The sequence below is a fragment of the Anastrepha ludens genome, chromosome 2 (genome assembly GCF_028408465.1).
Source record: "Anastrepha ludens isolate Willacy chromosome 2, idAnaLude1.1, whole genome shotgun sequence".
In the NCBI taxonomy this organism is placed as follows: domain Eukaryota; kingdom Metazoa; phylum Arthropoda; class Insecta; order Diptera; family Tephritidae; genus Anastrepha; species Anastrepha ludens.
The window spans coordinates 7,240,356-7,261,531 of record NC_071498.1 but is presented as its reverse complement, the minus strand read 5'-3'; the positions used below and the strand labels follow the sequence as shown (position 1 = coordinate 7,261,531).

The following is a 21,176-nucleotide window of genomic DNA, read 5'->3' as shown; positions in this document are numbered from 1 at the left end:
ATAAGCCGGTTCTAGCGAGGCCGATGTACATTAGGGTGTCCCAAAAAAATTAAAGTGTTTTTTTTTTAACGCATACCCTCTTATTTTGTTTGAATGGTCTCAAAACATCTAAACAAAAAAGTTTCGTCTATTTAGAATCACGGCACCCTTGCCGAGTTGCGCGGAAACCTAACAGTACTTGTATAGTACGGCGCGCGCGAACTGTCGGATTGATTGCATGTAATTACTTGTTTGTTTTATTAGTAATCGCGGGTTTTTCGTGTAGTCAACATGTCAGTGGAGTTACGAAGTTCCAAAAAGGAGACATTTTTAATAGGGGACGTAAAACATCAAATTACCGGTTCTAAACTTCCCTCTAACGGGCAAGTACTGGCAGTTTTGTTCTATAATATTCGTGAAGTGAACTTAAGTGTCAATGAAAGTGCAAATCTCACAATTCGTGAGTGTATTATTTATTGGGAAAAGGCACGTATACCGACCAGATCAATATCTAACTGTGTTAAGAAACTAGTTAACCTATACCAAGTTTGGAGAGAATTGCAAAAAAATGCGAAAAAAACTCAAGAAGTGTTTGAATAGCGTCGACAGGAGTTTGTTTCAAACTTAAACAATTTGTTTGACATCGCACATGCCAATGCTCTTCAATCGATTAAAATAAATGAAGATAAGATCTCCTTGCAGCGCCGAAGAGAACCAGGTCGGCCCGGTCGTTTAGCCGGAGTGGACAAAAAACTAACAAAAAAAGAGCACCATCAACATCAACTTGCGTACCACCACTAGAAAAGTCATCTTCTGATCCTGAAATAATAGAATTAGAAGAAAATAGGCCCAGCGCAAGAGAAGCCTCCTCTCAGCCCGATAAAACTTCTATGCGGAAGAATATCATAACTCCCAAGTTATTTGCCGCATTGGACAGGTGTCAGTTAAGTGTGAGGGATTCTGTCTTTATAACTGAAGCTACTATTGAGGCTCTGGGGCACAATGCGGATGAATTCCCTATAAGCAAGTCCTCTATCCATAGAGTTCGTACGGAAATGCGAAAAGAACGGGCTGAAGCTATAAAAATTGATTTTCAAAACAAGGTCCCGGACACGGTAACTGTCCACTGGGACGGGAAACTGTTGCCAGCTGTAGATTCACGTAAAAGTAAAGAAGAACGCCTACCGGTAGTTATTACGTACGATAATAAAGAACAAATTATTGCTGTTCCTAAATTGGATAGCTCGACAGGAAGGGAACAGGCAGACGCAGTTTGGGATGCTATTACGAACTGGAACCTTGAAGACAAAGCGCAGATTCTCTGTTGTGATACTACTGCTTCTAACACAGGCCGCATAAATGGAGCATGTGTGCTTCTCGAACAAAAACTGGGTTGCCGTCGTCACGTTTACGAATTAGTACTTAAAGGCGTGTTTGAAGCGAAAATAAGTCAAGTAACTACAAGCCCAGACATCCCATTATTCAAGAAATTCCGAGAAAACTGGAAAAATATCGATCCCGGGAAAAAACAAAGCTGTACAGAAAAGATATCTTGTATAATGTTTCGGAAATTGACAAGCTGCTAGAATTCTACAAAATTGAATTAACCAAAGGAATCGTTAGAGATGACTATCGCGAATTAATTGAGCTTTCAATTATATTTCTTGGCGGAGATTCAGAGAAGAAATATAAGATTCGGCCTCCAGGTGCTATGCACCAGGATCGATGGATGGCGAGAGCCATTTATTCATTAAAAATATCGTTACTTAGCTCTCAATTCAGAATTTCAAACAAGGATAAGGCAGCTCTGTTGGACGTATGTCTGTTTATCGTGACATCCTACGTAAAACCCTGGCTCCAATGTATTTTAGCAGTAAAGGCGCCGTATCAGGATTTGTGTTTTTTGAAGGCCATGAAAAATTACGAAACAATAGACAAAAGTATTTCAAAAGCAGCTTTGCAGAAGTTTTGCCAGCATTTGTGGTATTTGACAGATGAAGTATCTATTCTGGCTTTATTTGATGATGATGTCGATCTAGAAACTAAAGTAAAAATGATTGCTAACTTAACTAGAGAAAACCCAACAGCCCACAATAAACGTTACATTGCATCCAAAGAAGAACTCTGTGACCCACTTTTTGGTACGTTAATTAAGCTTTGATTTTGTTCTATGACTAAGTTTGCTAATAGGTATAATTGATAACTGATCTATCTGTTTTAATTTCAGAGAGAAGCATTGATGACTTCGTCTCTGTCAAAAGCAAGTTCTTGTTTAATCGACTCCAGATTGACGACAGTTTTCTGAACAAGTGCCCCTCTTCGTGGTCAAATGATGATTCTTTTCTACAGGCAAAAAGAAGCTGCTAGGACTGAAAGCAGTTAATGATACGGCAGAAAGAGCGGTTAAGTTAATGCAAGACTTCCATGGTTTGATCACTGTTCAAGAGGAGCAAAAACAATTTTTATTACGTTGCGTACAAGAACACAGACAGGTATATCCCGACTGTAAAAAGCAAACTTTGAAAAGAAAATTCGATGGTTGATGTCCTTTTATAATAAAAAGAAAATAAATACGAAATATGTGTTTTATTTTTATTTATTTAATTAATCTAAAAATTCAATTAAACTTTTCTCTATTGTGATCCTATAGCTTTCATACTAACTTTTAAACTTAAAGTTTGACATCAAGTCGGCACGGGTTAATGACATCCGATCTCAATAATATTTTATATTTAAGTTTTTAGAGTCAAATGGAAAAAAAATAAAGGGTATGCGTATTGAAAATCCGAAAAAAGAAATTCCCCCTTGTAGCCTGGGACACCCTAATGTACATGTGTATGTTTTTACACATACATGCATGCATACTCGGTACAGATCGCAGAGGGCATACAAAAAGAGAGACGGTCTGTTACGGAGCGTTCATTTTGTATTAGTTCGGTTCCATTTTCTTGTGAACATACAATTTAATGCAAAATGACGATGATTGTATTGCTGGCAACGTTGTTAGCGCGGTGCATGCCACGTACGTACGTACGTCAAAAGCAGCCAGATTAAATGCACAAAATGCAACGATTAATTAATAATTGCAACAACTCAAGTGTGAACATTTATCATGGCAAGCGCCAAAAACTGAAAGGTAAATTAATAATTGTATCGCGGCAGCCGGCCGCCAGTGGTCAGCGGTTGGCTGAGAGCGACTTGGCACGCTCGCGCATTTTTGTCACCCAAAATAAGGCGTCAGCGCATTAGGATTTCATAATGCGACTCTACTTGCCGCCACATTGCCATGCCACGCGTCCATACCACCCAATGCAATTGCACGCATACATTTTTTTCCATTTTTTTTGGTTTTCATTAGCTTGACGTGTGGCAACCTCTGCCACTTGCCCCACTTCCTACATATCACAGCTAATAAATCGTTCAAAAGCATTTCAATCCTGTCACATCGAAAGCAATCGTCCAGCAGTGCGCAGAAATGTCATTCGACCAGGCACTTTTACGCCTTTTAAGTGTAAAATCCATGCTGCTAAATGGTTGCGAGTACTGGGCGCTAACATCTGTGCTGATTCGGAAACTGGAAACTTTTGTCAATTTCTGTCTGCGCAAAATCTCAATACTGACTTCTTAAAATCGACCAACGAACTCTCCTTCGAGCTAGCCATCAAACGCAGACTGCTTAGTTGGATAGGCTATTCACTGCGCAAAGATGCCGGCGAAGTCTGCAAGGATGTGGTTTCTTGGAATCCGCAAGGCACAAGAAGCAGGGGTATAAGAAAGGCCTCTTGAAGACGTATTATAGATGCGGACCTGAGAAATTCCAATATTAACTGGAATACCTAAGTGACCTGTGACCTATGTGGGGCATCAAATGACAAAAGGGATTTTTCCAAAAAACGAACCATCCTCGGCACACCTCCGAGTGTATTTGTGACATGAAAAAGCTGCGTATAACCATTTGCCACTCAAAGTCGACTTGAACCTGCAGGTGCTTCCATTTTTAGGCAACAGCAAGAAGCACATCATAAATCGGTCGAGAACTTTTCTTACTTATGATCTAAAGTTCTCAAGCTCTTAAAAAAAGACCCTTTACATAAAAAGTCTGTCGCAAAAATACGGCAGAAATACACTCGGAGGTTTGCCATTGCCAGCCGAGCGGAGACCAAAAAAAAAATATTTTTTTCTATAATTCGATGTTTCATAGATGCGAGCTTGGACATTTTCAAGTGATAGTCATACACCAACCCATTCTGCTGCGGCAGCCGAATCCATTTCGCTCCACTCCGAATCTGCTGAGTTAGTGCTCTATAGTGTCGGCGTCTGTTTAAACCTGCTTTTTGGACTGTTAATAATCGTTACACAAAGAAGAAACCTCAAAAAGAAGAGAAGGATTCGCGTTGCAAATCATCTTGTCATTACAGGCCGGGCATTGCAATAGTCCACCCATTGCCTACAATGCGCCTCCATTCTTCTCGACATTCCGATTTCGCTCTATGTTGTGAGATTTTCATCTTTCGTGTATCGTCTTCTACGTCATGCAACCATCGTCTCCTTGGCCGGCCTCTCCTTATTGCTCCTTCAGGGTTTGCTTCAAATACTTTTTTGGTCGTTCCTTCGCTGCTCATTCTTAAAACGTGTCCAAACCACCGTAATCTTTGGGGCTTTATAAACCGCATTACATTTCCTCCCACGATTAAAACACTGAGCTCGTGGTTATACCGTATACGGTATGTACCGTCCTCTAATCGTATAGGGCTGAATATTCTTTCAAGAATTTTTCTTTCAAATCGCATCAGTAAATTCACGTCATTAACTTTAAGGACCCATGTTTCACAGCCGTAGGTCAGAACCGGTCTTATTATAGTTTTGTACATCTGGAATTTTTGTTCCTTTGCAAATACGGGAAGTATAACAATAACAGCTTCGCTGAAAGAAAGGAAAAACAGGTATATCATTTGGGATTCCCCCTAAATAGATTGACTTATAGAAGTTTGCGTCAAGATTCTATTCGTGTTATTCAGAATTTTGAATTGGAGGCATTCAAGTTGTTGCACCAAAATTGTGCGAATATTGCTCTCTAAACGCAAGTGCCACTGCACTTAATTCCAGTTATTGAAGTTTTTCTCTATCGATGTAAGTATGCACATTTTTTCTAACGCATCCAATAATAATGCATAAATGGCAGGCATTGCAGTGCAATTAAAGTATTTCACAATGAACTTCATCTCATTGACGCAGATGGCAATTGTCAGAACGTCTTGGGTGATCTGCTTCAACCCAGCCGAGGCATCAATAACAATTTAAAGTTGTTGTGTTTGTTTTGCTGCTTCACACTTGACATTGCTGCTACAGGATTTGCCACGGTGATTAGCAGCGATCGTGGAATGCATAGAGCAATAGCTGGAAAAGTGCAAATAAAAAACAACAATAAAAAAATAGCCTATAAGCGAAAAAAAAGTTTGAAAAAAAACCAAAAAAACACAGATTTTTCCCTGAATGCCACAACAACCTTTTTGCACCTCAATGAACGGAAATTGTTGACATGTAGACCACCGCGCTGAAATTTCATTTCATTGCATGTTATTCTTAGCGCTGTTACCTTCTTGTTGTTGTTGCTACAGCTGCAGTGGCTAGCCATCAACGCTAATGGTAAGGTTGGTAGTGTTTAATTAAGGTGATTGGTGGTTACTCGCTTGCTAGCTGGATCGCTTGCGCTGCCCGATTGATCAGCTATACGTTTGGGTGCTGCTGTGTATGTGTGAATGTATGTGGTACACCGTCGAGTATAAGTCGGTGGCCAAGTTGGGTTGGAAAATTGTTAGTTTGCTTGGTGTTTAGCTGTTTGTTGTCGTTATGCTTGATTGGTGGGTCGCCGGCGCAGTTTATTGCTTGCATTGTGTGTTTGTGTGCTAAGTCTTTCGATTTGTTTGCTATTGCGAATTTATTACCGTACTTGTTGTAGCTGTTGCTGTTGTTGTTACTATTCGTGGTGTTGATTTTATTGTTAAGCAATTGAGTGACACCAGGGTAGAACAACAAAAATAGCTACGCTGACGATCATCGCGCATGCATATTTGCAAAAAGAGAGAAAAAGGGTGTCATTTAATGAAAACATTAAAACTTTAACAACTCAACAAATACGTTTGATAGTTAGAGCAGCGGATTTGCTGCTGCTGCTGTTATTATACGAGTAGCTTAAAAAAATTTATCGCATCAGCGGGTATCAACTTTGATATATTTAAATACTGTTGCTTTTTGGAGCTGTCAATCATTCGGTCCCTCTATCTCGGTTTCATCTCGACAACTTGTAGACATTACAAAGGACCCAGTTTAAAATCATTCGGACAATAGGGAATGCTCAGTGGTACATAACGAACACCGTATCGAACAACAACAACGGAACTTGAACATTGACGCTGTTGAACAAGTCATACAAAACTTTTCCATCGGCTACTGGTCACACACAGGCTCTTTGATGAGTTTGCTTCGCGTACAGCAAAACGAAAAGCGACGCAGGCTAACTCAATAAATATTACGATCATTTTTTTATAGATAACTGTGTAAAATTTTGTTTCTTGTTCATTCCTCACGGGACAAGACCCATACTCCATCCCAGGAGATGTCGGCATCTACTAGTTTGCGCAGCTTCGACCTTCTCCAAGTGTTTTTTGGTCCACCGCGACCTCTGCTTCCTTGCGGATTCCAGTCCAATGCCATTCTCGTGATGCTATCTGGTGGTTTTCTCAATGTGTGACCTATCCATTGCCATTTTCTGCCTTTGATTTGCCATAGGATGGGTTCCTCGTTCGTTAATCTCCACAGTGCGTCATTACTGATGGTGTTTGGCCAGAATATTCTGCCGATAATACGGAGGCATTTGTTGATGAAGGATTGTAGCCTCTGTGTGACGGTGTTAGAGACCAGCCATGTTCCGCTTCCGTAGAACAATACGGACTTCATGCATGAACCGAATTTTCGTAGTTTAGTGCGCCTGGAGATTTTCGAACTCCCCCATACTGTATGCCTTGACCCGAATGCCGCCCTTATTTTGTTTAGCCTGTAGTTGACATCTTCATCTGCTCCACCATCTGCCGTGATGATGCAGCCGACGTAGCAGAAGCTTTCGACGAATTCCACCGGGCACCCGTCAACCAATATCTGCTTTGCGTTATTGGTTAACTCTCATAGCCAAGACAAAGGATGTTAACCTCCAGTCCGACTGTGCATGCCAGCGGGACTAGTTTCTCCACCTTCGCTTGCATGTCAGAGATTTTGTGAGAGAAGAGGCAGATGTCATCGGCGAAGTCAAGATCCTTAAGATGTCTGGTGAAACTCCATACGATGCCTCTTTTGTGCAGGGTCAGTTGGCTCATGACGTCATCAAGGACGATGGCGAAGAGAAAGGGTGACAGGCGACAGGGGACAACCTTGCCTTACGCCTGCGTTGGTCGTGAATGAATCGCTGATATCGCCTTTGTGAAGCACTGCCAGTTCAAAGTTCTCGCAGCGAGCTTTGATGAGGCGGATTATCTGGGCAGCCAGCCATATTGCGTCTCGTTTGATACTGTCGAACGCCTTTTTAAAGTCTACGAACAACATGTAGAGCGGGAAGCGCCACTCAGCTGATTGTTCTACTATAACCCGAAATTTGTTGGTTAGACCAAGCCAATGACCTTCCGCATTCGCTTGAACTAATTCTCGAAGCACTTTTGCCACTCAGAAGTAGACACCTCGAGTTCAGAATTGGATACTTCGAGCTCAGAAGTGTATACGACCAGCTTAAAAGCTCCAGCAGCTTCTTCAGTCGCTGAAAAACATTGAGCTTTTACATATTTTATTTTTGATGTTCGTTAAGTGCCAAATTGGGGCTTTAAGGCGAACGACACATTAGTTTGATCTTTTGAGTACTCAAAAACTCTCTTTTGTGAGTGGATTCGTGAGAGCTCGCATGGTTTTGGTAAAGGATGATTCGTTTTCGGCAGTTGGTTTTCCCTTATTCTTCGAAAACTTTTGTAAAAAAAATGGTTGTATACCACTTAGAATTGACTGTTTTAGATTTTTCTACTGGCACAGTTACGAAATTACCAGATTTTCCGAAAAAACAGGCACGGTTCACATATTATACATAGAGCCGAGATTCGCAATCTGTAACCATGTCATAGACAGCAGCAGAATTTCCACAACATTTCTTAATACCAATCGACACGAGTTCGAGTTCTTTTTTGGGCAATTGTCAAATTATGCTGTATCCAACGAGATCATCTTCTTGATGGCCTAATGTTAATGCAATAATGAATGTATGCTGGTCCCACTAATGCCCAAGGATGCCTTTACCTCGCGATATGTAACATGACGATTTTGCGTCATCAATTGACGCACAGCAACGGTTGTGTCTGTCACAACAATCGTGTTTGGACGGCCTTGCAAGAATTGAAGGCCACGTTGGAACTCGTTCTACCAGCGCTTCACAGTGGCAGTGGTAGTAGAAAAAATACAAATAAGTTGATCAATGCACTCCTGTCTCGATAAGACATGCCGAAATTTGTAATAATCATCTCACTAAAATATGCTCGATTTAATTCCAACTTTAGGACGAAATGAACTTTTCAACTCACTGACAAAATAACAAATAAATCTCGTAAGTGAAAACGTTATTTGTAATTTTATGCTAAAAACTACCAAAATTTACGACGAAAATATCAAATTAGTAAGTGATATTTGTATTAAACTGGAGTTTCTGGTATTAAACTGATATTAAATGCATCACAGGAGTCTAAGAGAACCAAAGATATGAACGCAGGCGTATTTGAGTACAAATATTTGTATGTTCTTATTTTTCTGTGCCCTTTTCGCAACCTATTCTTACTTCAAAATCCACACAATTGATTCTTAATAGCGCCAAAAGGCGGGAACCAAGTCTGGGTCGATTTATTCTACTTTTCTTATTGGACAATAAAAATCAAAAAATTCTTTGAAATTTCGCGAGAACTAAAATCCTTTTTCCCTAATACTCTTTGCCGTCGAAAACAGGAAAAAACTGTTTATGGTGTGAGTTCAAACTTGCTAGTGGGCTCATGCTCTTGCGAAGACTCTTTTATAAATCTCAAACAAAATCAGAATTTGAATTCTCTAAATTAATTTGTCTAATTTACAGCCTCGCACCTATTTCATCCATACAAGTCCACAGCATACAAGTCTCCCTTCAACGTTTTGATTACTGTGTTTGTTACCGCTGCGAATTGTTTTTGCTATGCCACTTTTGCCATTTGCACCCAGTGCCTTACCATCGTCGCCACGTTAGGAGACCTCCACGAAGCTAAACCAACTTAATTGCGAATTCATTATGTTAGCGTAACAACGATCGACCCGATCACTGGTGATTGCCGCCCTGTTGTTGTACCTGCTGTTGTTGCGGTGTTTGCCGTCACCATCGCCGCTGATGAAGTGCTAGACATACAATCACTAAACTGTCAAGCGAATGGTCAAACGGCCAGAGACTGTGGGTTAGCACTTTTGTGAAAGTTGCATAAATACTGACAGCTAACAAACACCCAGTAGCAGCGATTGCCAACAACAGTTAGTTGGCACTGCAGAGATTTGAATATGAGTACCTCTTTTGTTTTTATTTTTTATTAATAATTATTTCAAATATTGAAAAGGCCAAATGGCGGACAAATATTTTTTTTAATTTCTATCCTTGCATGAAATGCATTTAACAGTTAGCGAGAAATAAAATGAATAAAATAAATGTGTTTAATTAATTTTCTGCAACAGAGCGCGCAAAGAGAATGTAACCTTCTGTGTTGAGTTGGTCAGGATTTAAGTACCCTCACTTGTATTTTTGATCGCGCCCTGCAGGAAAGTTCAGTGCATGGATATAGTACCGCTCTGGTGTGATATTGGCGAATTCGAAACCATTAGTAGTTTGCTTTGTTTTTCATTTTCCAAAAAGTAGCTGATGATCTTTACAAGGCATTACCTTCACCATCAGTGTTGGCTGGTCAGCGCTGGTCGGGTCTTCGCTTGCTGCAGCATATGCCTCCAATTGTCTCGGTTTCGTGCCCGCGTCCTTCGTTCCCGAAAGCGCAAAAAATCCTTCATATGCACGGTTAATCCATGTGAGCGGCGGGCGACCCTTTCTTTTATGTCTGTGACACTTTCCAAAGAGTATTTATTGGGTTAAGGCAATACCAAAAAGTGTCAATTTTCTAGCTGAAAGCCTGTTTTTGATTGTTGCGAATTACGAGTTTAGCAGGCAGATGCATTTTTTTTTTCAAGAAGTTAGAAACTGTTTTGAAAACGAAAAATTATATTCGGTAAATAAGCCATATTGCAATGGCCTGTAGGGTAAATTACACTATCTGAAAAAAAAAAATAGCATCAGCATTTGGATTTTCCTCTGAATAAAAATTAATCATCCGATTGTGATTTTGAGAAACTTTTTTAATAAATATAAAAAAAAATAGTTTTGAGTGATGGAAACCTTTATCTTGACCTTTAATAGGGCTTGTCTCTCTGCTGTCTCAGCAGCCTAGTTCATAAATCGTCCGATAGGGTGCTTATTTTGCGCCACCTTGTGTGATAACCGCATATTATAAGAATGGAACTTTTTATCGAGATATTTTAAAATTTCGATTTTTTAGCTTAAAAAACATAGGTTAGATTTCCAATATCTTCGCCCTTAGTGAATTAGAATTAAAAAAAAAAATTTTTTGTAGCAAATATTCGAATAAATAGTTTTTCCAGAAAATTCTAATCTTAAGGTTGAATTTTGCTAGCAAACAAATTGGACCTGGTTGTCACGTAACATAGTAGTATCTGGAAATGTGACATCTAACCTTCGGACAGTGTGGCCTCAGAGTCCAGAATTTATATGACTCTCATCCCTTCATCAGCTTAGAAAATTAGTAGATATTTCATTTAGTAACGACTGGGAGACACAGGACGGCACGGAGTTGCGCAAAGAGTTCACATGAGGCCGTATTTTACTTTGAATTACAAAAAAAAAAAAATCTTAAAACTCACACAACTCTATTAATTTTAATTCAATTACAGTCAAATATAGCTCATTCGACGAAAAATTAAATTTACTATAACAGTAGTGTACTAAAAAAATCTTCAATATCGGATAATATCGTAAAAATTATGTCAAAGTTGAAAAAATAGTGGAAAAATAAAAAAATTCCAAATACTTCCGCGTACAGTCTCGTCAGTTGTCATTTCAGAAAAATTGTCAACACACTGTCAAAAAGGCTTGTTTTTGTTCTTTCGAACTAAAAAAACAAATTCGAAATCGGATGGAAATTGGCGAAGTTAGGAGTGATTCTTCACATCAACCTACTGAAAAACGGTTTTATGGCCATAAAACGAGATTTTGGGGGTGTATTGGAAATTAGTCCTATACCTTTTTTCTTAGTTTTACTATACCTACAAGTTGTACTACGTCTCCATAAAAGTATAAACTCACTGTCGCACAGTGTAATCGTTCTGTTGCTGCTACTTTAAGAGCATTTTTTCCAAAAAAATCATCTTCAGTGATGAAGCTCACTTTTGGCTCAATGGCTTTGTCAACAAGCAAAATATGCGTTACTGGGCAGAAAGCAATCCACACGAGATTCATGAGGCACCGTTGCATCCCCAAAAAATCAATGTTTGGTGCGGTTTACATACCGCCGGCGTAATTGGCCCATATTTTTTCGTTGACGAGAACGATCGCCACGTTACTGTGAATGGAAATCGATACCGCGACATGATGAACGATTATTTTTGGCCGCAATTGAATGGTATGGACTTAGACGACATGTGGTTTCAACAGGACGGGGCCACAAGCCACACAGCACACGCTACAATTGATTTGTTGAAGAGTAAGTTCGATGAGCGCATTATTTCCAGAAATGGACCGGTCGAATGGCCGCCGCGCTCGTGTGATTTGACGTCTCTAGACTCTTTTCTTTGGGGTTATGTGAAGTCATTGGCCTACAGTAACAAGCCGGCGACGATTTGTGAGCTCAGAGTCAATATTGAACGCGAAATTGCTGGAATTTCGGCCGATTTATGCAAAAGAGTGGTCGAAAATTGGGTTCAACGATTGGACTTCGTAAAACGTGCACGCGGTGGTCATGCAAAAAAAATCGAATTTCATACTTAAATGTATATGTTCAAACTCGATAATAAAAAAAAATTAGTTAAAAAAGTCAAACCGTTTGTGTTTTATTCAAGAAAAAAGTTGAAGCGCTCTTACTGAAAAACGCTTTACCACTCGACTTACTCCCAGATTTTAATAATCACATGAACCTCGTTTGGGAAACCGTGACATATTCCCCAGAAGGAAATGAAATGTGTCCTTGTTATCCACAACATAAGCTCCATATTCGGACACAGAGTCAACTTGGGGATTAGTAAACGCAGAGTCGACATCGAGATTAAGCCAACAGTGAGCCTACATAGTTCTTCGGATTTAAAGTTGGTTAGGGGGACAAAAAAAATATACGCAATTTTCTAACAAATCAGAGTAGATTTTTGGGTGTTGAGTTTGTGCTTCTCACGTTAATGTTTAATCAAATTAGTTTGCTTAGAGCGTCATTTGGCGGTTGTTTCACAAACTGATTGATCAAGGTGTTATGTGCGCCAAAAAGTAAACTATTTATCAGAAACTACAATATAGACTTGAGTAGCGAAGTGCTTAGCAATGACCAAAATATCAGCTGAAGTAAAATGTGCCGATCGTTTTCTATTTTATTTCATGATGCGACACTGCAAAGTAAAGTTGAGATTCAGCTCCAAAAAAGTACTTTCAGAGTTTTGCGTTTTGTAAATCCAGTTGTGTTAAGGTGTTCTAAAATAAAGGTATTATTCAGTACCCAGGACCAAGTGGGGGAAAAAGTCAATACTCTTTATGAACCGAGCTCTGTATCGAATGCAATAGCGAGAGGAAGATTCCAAGTATTCCTTGAAGATGACTCACACTCTGGTAGGTCAATAGGTGAAAGTATTGGATTCGTCTGAGAAAAAAGCGTGGAATAGCGCCTGAATAAAGGATTAATCAGTAAACTGTCTGGTACCTTTGGCATTAGAATCATTATAATTATTATCAAAATAAAACAAAGAAAATTAATAAATTTAAATTCACCTCTTAGTAGTAGTACTGGTCTATCACGAAAGATGAATTAGATTTCTTCGTCCAAGTGTGCCCACTCTTTGGGCAGCTATGTTAACCCAACTACTATTGAGCCATAAAATTTGCGTTGCTAGTTGCAGAGTAGTTGCTAGAGTAGTTTTCCCTACAGATTAGACACTTCGTACCTATAGGCACTTCATACTCATTGCATACATACGAGGGTTGTTTGAAAAGTACGTGCAAAGTCAGCGACAGATTACACTACTGGTCGTAGCAAGGTTATATTTTGTTAGTGGTATCTCTTGGAATACACACCCTGTTTCAGCCTGATCAGTATATTTCTTTGTTTTAGAATCGAGGAAATCGTGTGATTTTCCTTTTTCATCACGGCAACGTACCAGCTCAGGTCTCAGGAGTTGTGGTCGCAAAATTAATGGAAATAGGGTTGAAACTCCTTTCTCATCCCCCTATTCTCCAAACTTGGTTCATTCGCATCTCTCGGACTACTGCTTGTTCCCCCAATTTGAAGAAATTACTGGCTGGAAAAACATTTTATTCAAACGAGGAGGTGATTGCAGAAGTGAGTGGCTATTTTTCAGGCTTGGACAAATCCCATTATTCGGAAGGGATCAACAAACCAGCGCAGCGATGGACGAAGTAAATAAGCCTAAACGGAGACTATGTCGAAAAATAGAAAGGGTTCCCTCAAATAATTAAGTAGCTTTTATTTTTGCATCGACTTTTCTTACGCGCCTCGTGCATACACTTACCTATGGATGTTCATAAATACGTATCCGTATGTATTTCTCACTTATGGGAATTGAAAATTGCGCAAATCTTTACAACTGCTAATTAAATGACATTAATAAATGAAGTCGCATTTGTCGGTTCGCTAATTCTGCATTGCTGCAATGGTTGGCTGGCGCTTTGTGGCAGTTTCCGGCTCATTGGGGTCACACGATCTGCATGTCCGTACACTCTCACATGCATATACATACAGATATGTATTGTACTTAGGCATAAATGCGTACATTTATCGGACTGTTGATATTTTTTACCACAACATTTTGATGGCTGGGGTCATTTCCTGACTAATTACTTACGAGTATTATATGGCATGCATCGTTGCCCCTGAGATATGAACATTAAATAGAGTAGGTTGTTTTTTGTTTTCTTGACTTTGCTTTAAGAGTTCGAAATGCAATTTTATGGCAATTAAGTTCATTAACAGTTTCGTGGTAGCTGATTTGGTTGTGTGAGAAAAATTTGAATTTGCAGCTTCGGACATTTGCTAAAATCACTAATTGTCATAAATATTAATGACACTTTGCAACAATGCACATGCGTACATACATGTAAGTGCATAAATCCGTATATGTATGTAAATACGTAGGTATATAAATAATATCATTAAGAAAGGCTAACAAAAATACTAGAGCTAAATATTTGCTTGGAATAGTTTGCGAGTACTGTTTTTTTTTTTAATTTTTGGTGGATGTTCACGCCCCATACTAAAGTATTTTTAAATAAAAGGTGCTATTTTGATATTCAAAGAAAAATACTATTTTGTAATATAAATGATCGGATCTTTATTTCATTATAAAGATGAAGGTATGCCGTTAATAGTGGAAAATAACATCAGGCAAATGACCACCACGACCACGTTTACAGGAAAAATTTTCCATAACCGCATTGCAAAGTGGCTTTCCTATGTACTAGATAGACTCATGAATTCCATCTTTGAGCTCTTGAATCGATCCTGGGCTGTTGGTGTAGACCTTGTGGTCCCAAAGAAAATAGTCACAAGGTTTTAAATCACAAGATCTCGGTGGCCAATTGTGATCTCCTCTTTGAGAGATATCACGGTCCGGAAACTTTTGTCGTAAAAGATCAATGGTTTCGTTGCTTGTGTGGCACATAGTGCCGTCTTGTTGAAAATGAACGTTATCCAGATCAATACCATCCAAGTCCGGCCATAAAAAATTGTTAATCATCTCTGGATAGCGCAATACATTCAGCTGTATCACCTGTTATTGGAAAATCCTTTAGTAATACAGTCCCGCACATCCACTAGTAGCATTCAATTAAAAAAAATTTTTTGGCTGAAACTCAAACTTGCAATTCAGTTTTTTTTTGTTTTTCAACTGCCAACTGAATTAAAAACCCAGTCTATTGTTTCTTTGGCGCTCCAACGGCTCCGCAAACGCTTATGGTATGCTCCCACTAGACGTACGAGGGGTGCCTTTTACATTTCGCGATTTGGCACCCCTAGTGTTGCAATCTGGCAACTGACAGCTGTATCGCAAAGTTTGACATTTTTGGGCTTTTACGTACTCAGAACGTTTTAAAATCAGCGCCATTTGTGTTGTTTACAGTAACTTAAAAGATTCATCTCGGTCCAAAAATGGAATTAAATCGTGAACATTTTCGTGCGATTATTTTTTACAACTTTCGACGTGGATTAACTCAGCAACATTGCATGGATGAACTTAATTCAGTTTTTGGCGATGAAGCTCCATCAAGGACCAGTGTTTATCGATGGTATGGTGAATTCAATCGTGGTCGTAGTTCACTCCAAGACGAATTTCGTGAAGGTCGTCCAAAATCAGTTGTTGTTCCGAAAACCTTGATGCTGTGCGCGAACTGATATTGCAAGATCGTCATGTGACCTATCGTGAGATTGAGACAATCTTAGGCATTAGTGGGACCAGCATACATTCAATATTGCATAAACATTTGACTGTCAAAAAAATTTGTTCGCGTTGGATCCCACACAATTTGACAATCGCTCAAAAACAGGCTCGTGTCGATTGGTCGAAGGAAATGCTCCAAAAATACGATCGCGAGGCTTCGAAACTCGTCTATGACATCGTGACAGGTGATGAATCATGGATTTATGCGTATGAGCCCGAAAGTAAACAGCAGTCGACTGTATGGGTGTTTCAAGATGAGCCAAATCCAACAAAAGTTGTTCGCGCACGAAGCACTTGCAAGCAAATGGTCGACTGTTTTTTCGGAAAAACTGGATATGTCGCAACCGTACCACTAGAACAACGCAGAACAGTAAATTTTAAGTGGTACACAACCATTTGTTTGCAAGTTGTCTTCCAAGAAATTAGGAAAACCAATCGCCAAAGACGGATCACTCTTCACCAGGATAATGCGAGCTCTCACACTTCGGCTCAAACAACTGCATTTTTGAGCACCCAAAACATCGAATTAATGGGTCATCCGCCGATAGTCCTGACTTGGCACCGAATGACTTCTTTTTATTCCCGTACGTAAAAAACAAACTGAGAGGTCAACGTTTTTCGACACCTGAAGAAGCGGTTGCGGTATTCAGAATGCATGTTTTGGAGGTACCTCATTCAGAGTGGCAAAAGTGCTTCGACCATTGGTTCAAAGGCATGCAAAAGTGTATAGATCTTCATGGAGAATATTTTGAAAAACAATAAAGGGATTTTCGATGATTAAAATTTGTTTTTGTTCTCTAATCCCGACATATAAAAGGCACCCCTCGTAATTCGCTCTTCGATTCGTATCTCGCTTCCTCAGTCGTTACGCGCACTTATCTTCAAATTATCCTTCGAATTACATGACTCATCATACAAAATTTTGAGAGCAAGTTACCTCTTTTGTGAAGTATTCAATCTCAATTCCCTAGCGAAATACATACAAAACGTCGCCTTCGGAAATTTATCGGAACAAAAAACAAAGAAAAGTAGTGATCCAGAAACAGTTGAGTAATAACCAGAACAGTTATTTATCACAGCGAACGAAATTGTTAAAAAAAAGTTATTATGCCGAGGAGAAGTGAGGTATTGCAAATTGCCTTCAGAAAAACTGTCCCATCTCCATGAGCAGCAATTGCAGCTTTTGAAGCAACTGAACCTTCTAAATACTGTAAAGGGATCACTAACCTCTGGAATTTTAAGCCGGAAGAAATTGAATCTTTTGAAACGCTTATGTGAACTTGTGAATAGTTTTTTTAAATGTTATTGTATTTCTTATTAAACCTATTTTGAGATCGAACTCAATCGTTCTGCAAGACGTACTGCCAATACCTCTTTCTGAACTTTCTTTAAAAAAAAGCTAAGAACATGAAGAAGAAGGTGCTAAAGTGATTTACGAATGCGCCGTGGAAATAAAGGCATTCCGTAATTACTTAGCGAATTATGCACCGTGCGAACATAGCATAAAATGATTAGACAAAATTTAAGATATTTATTAACACATGGGCTGAAAAATCTCGGGCCCAACAAAGAAAAAGGGGGTTTTTGTTCAAAATGTGCCTTATTTATCAACGTAATTTCCATGAAGAACAACGCAACCTTTCCAGCGCCGCTCTAGCATTTCAGTGCCACATTTGTAGAACGATTTATCTCTTGGCTCAAAACGGACCTCAGTTTCAGCGATAATCTTTTTATTCGAGCGAAACTTCTTACCCGCGAGCATTCTTTTATGTCTGCGAACAACCAGTAGTCCCTGGGAGCCAAATCTTGTGAATACGTTGGATGTGGGAACAATTCGATGCGTTGTTTTGATGAAACGAAACAGTGAACAAATGCGGCACAAAGTTTCCTCATAGTCAAATGCCCAATCTTTTGGTATCTTTACGATATCAGCTAACTCACGCAACCTCAGTTTTCGATCATTCAAAACGATTTTGTGGATTTTTGTGAGGTTTTCTGGTGTTATCGCCTCATTAGGGCGTCCAATGCGTTGTGCATCATCGGTCTGATACAGCGGAGACGTCATAACAGTTTTCGAGTCTTTGCTTCACTTAAACGCTACTTTTACCCATCAACGCGCACCACTCTTCTTGATCCATTGTTTTGAAAATAACTAAAGCAGCATCACTCTTAGCACAACAACTCACGCACTAACGAATATAATATCATTAAATTTTAACAGCTGTCTTTTTAAGATTAGTATTAATTGAAGAGGAGGTGAATGCAATAAAACTAGTGTCATCTATGTGTTAGGCCCAGCACTTTTCAGCTCAAGTGTTAAGTTAAAGTACTGAATTTTATCGGTGGCTATTCGCTCTCCATAAGGTCTGCTACCGTAGTGCGTCTTAAACGTTCAAAAAAAAAAACGAACAAAAAAAACTGATTTTGAGAATATGAGACGAAGCATATTTTTGCCTCTCGAAAGTTGCAGTTATGGCCACCCCTAATACATGCACATATACGGACATACACAACGCATAAGTACATTTGTATGTTTGCAATCGACAGTAAGTAACGACTGAGTCACTCACTCACATTCATTGGAAATCCCCCAATAAAACGCGTCCTGAATGAGCTCCATAAATGCATGTGCATGTCTGGCAAGTATCAACGAGCATACATACATACATACATACGAACATTTGCCTTGCAATATTCGATGGCCTCCAGCATATCAGACGATCGCTCACGTATCGACCGACGACCGCCCAGTTGCAGCGTTGTTCCATCGTTGTCAAAATAATCGCTAAATAACATCGTCATTGCCAGTCGCATTGATCGCGCCGTGGCGTTACTTCAATCTCAATCGCTAGATCTGGCTATAGTGTTCTGTCCAGTTCTGTGTTGTCCCACTTCAAACTCGTCCGTCTATGGACGGCGTAAAAATCGTCGCAAAACCATAAACTATTATCGTCGGCGCAAGTTGGTACATTGTTGTTGACGAGCAGCGGCAATCGGTGAATTTGTCGCGTCTGCGCGACCCAATGATCGGCTATAAGTTTTGTTGCTGCTCTGTCTGTATTTTGGCTGCCTTGTTATTACATTGGTATTTTTTCTTTTTTTCCTTTTGCTGATATCTGTGAGTATAGGACCACAACAATGTGTTCTTGTCCAGTTGACAATTGTGGTTGGCAGTAGTGTTTGGCAACACTTTAAGTATTTTTAATGCGTTTGTCATTTGACAGCGAACACAGTTCGCCAACAATGCGACGTGAGGAGGGCAGTGCAGTGAAAGGACGGATGGACGCATGCCCTCAGTGTGTCGCCAATACCTTTGCTTTAGTTGTTTTTGCTTCGGATACTTAAGTTGTATCCGTATCTACATCACCGCCACAACGTGTGTGTGTGTTTTTTCTTTCGCTTGTTTTGTTGTTGTTACCTCAAATCAATGCGATATCGCACTTACACGCATTGTTGCAATTGAAAGGTGATAAACGAATTGTTGCATTTTGCCCAAATGACAGGCAAGGGCGACACACGTCGTCGAGGACACCACACGCATAAACTTGGTTGGGTCTGTATGCATGTAAATGTGTATATAAACTTTCACACACCTATAGATGTATGTATGTAGCTAAATGACCGCAGTGAAACTGAAACAACAGCCACACTAAATAAGAGACTTTAAAATAGAATTCGCTCCCCTAAAGGCAAAGCAAAACTGCCGCATCGGAGTATCGGAAAACCTGCACGGGATCGTCGAGACCAACCAATGCATCCTAAAACAACTAAGATTGTAGCGAAGTAAAAATAGTTCGCACGGAGAACGAAAACGAAGCCACCCGAGGCAGCCACATTAACAAAATCGTATTCCATAAATAATGAGAATATTCCCACTTTTGAATAAAATAAGAATATACTAGCAAAAATACCTTTGCTTTTTGAATTTTAAGCGATGGAAAACTTAAAAAAAACAGGTGGCGCAAAATTAATCATCCCATCGGAAGATTTATAATTTTTGTAAAATTAATCACCCTATCGGAAGGTTTATAATTTTTGTAAATGGCGTCGTGCGTCAATCATATTTGACACTTGTGAACTGGACAGCTGCAGGAGCAAACAGAAAATGAACCAAATAGAGCACGTAAAGACCAAAATAAAGATTTCCATGACACAAAATAATTAGTTTATTTAGTAAAGAATTTATTAAAGAACAAAGTGAGATTATTAATTTTTCTTCACCTGTTATAACATCAACTACAATTAAACTATTTTTTTATTTTTTCCATCGAATAAAATTCAAAAAGGCTATATTAGAAATGGCTAGAGTGCCTTACACCTATGCTCATGTACAGCGAGGAGATTTTCGAATACACTCACTATAGAGTCTTCCTTTAAAGCTAATCAAACATCCCACCTTTGCTAGTCCTAGGAAAACGCTACAAATAATATTTATAAATAAGGGGTCCTGGTGGTGTGGAATAAAAAAAATCGATTTTTTTTTATATTTCGAATGTATAGGCTTTTAGGAAAATACTGTCAAAGTTTTGGAAAGATATTCCCAGTATTTCCGATTCCACAGCCGTATTAGCAGGTGGAGTCAGATTCGTCACGCGGCCACTCTCAAAACTTTAAACTCAATTAGCTCACAACGACTTTTTCGGTCTTGTGTTGTCAAAAAAAAAAGGATTCAACCGTATCGTATAAAATTTTAATATGTTGTTTACAACACAAATGCCTATCGCCCGTACTACAATCATATTATTGCAATTATTTCGCATTTTTTTCATTAAAAGACTGAAAAACCCCAAGTTTTTAGTGTCAAATTCAAAACCACTCCATTTTGGAAAATTTTTTTTTTATTCTAGTACGGGGCATATACGGACAATGTCTAGCCGATTTCTTCTGCCGAAAGTTACCTGAATGTTTTCTCTCAAGTATCAAGTATCTCTTTCCATCACCCTCTTCCAGCACTGTAGGTACCTGTATACTTATGTACCTGTATGCATATCAGGCTCATTTTCACCGAGGGAAATGATACCCTCACTCAGTAAATTATTCACGATACATATTTGGCGTAGAGGCATACAAGTCTGATTCCGCTGATGAATTTGTTCTGTAGTTGAATAGTTTTTCTTAACAAATTTTTACTTTCATGGCCCAACGACATATGTCATACGGATTGCACCTCTTGCATATTTTTACTTTTATAGAGTTATACCTTGAGAAAATGCAACCAAAAATCTTTCTATAAACTCTAGTTAAAATCATAGAAATGGAGTGAAAAGTTAAAAGAATTTTTTTAATTTTAATATAAATTTTAAAAAGCGGATTTATATAATTTTTGACATACTATGAAATATATTTGTACACAAAATTAATGAGTATTCGAACAAAAACGAAGAAAAATC

At 39.1% G+C, this 21,176-nt stretch overlaps 1 protein-coding gene across 1 annotated transcript in view; it reads left to right on the top strand.

Moving 5' to 3' along the window:
- The window catches only part of LOC128868185 (ataxin-1-like), a 61,841-nt gene that overhangs the window by 8,637 nt on the left and 32,028 nt on the right, over positions 1-21,176 (top strand). The gene's annotated exons all lie outside the window — the stretch shown is intronic.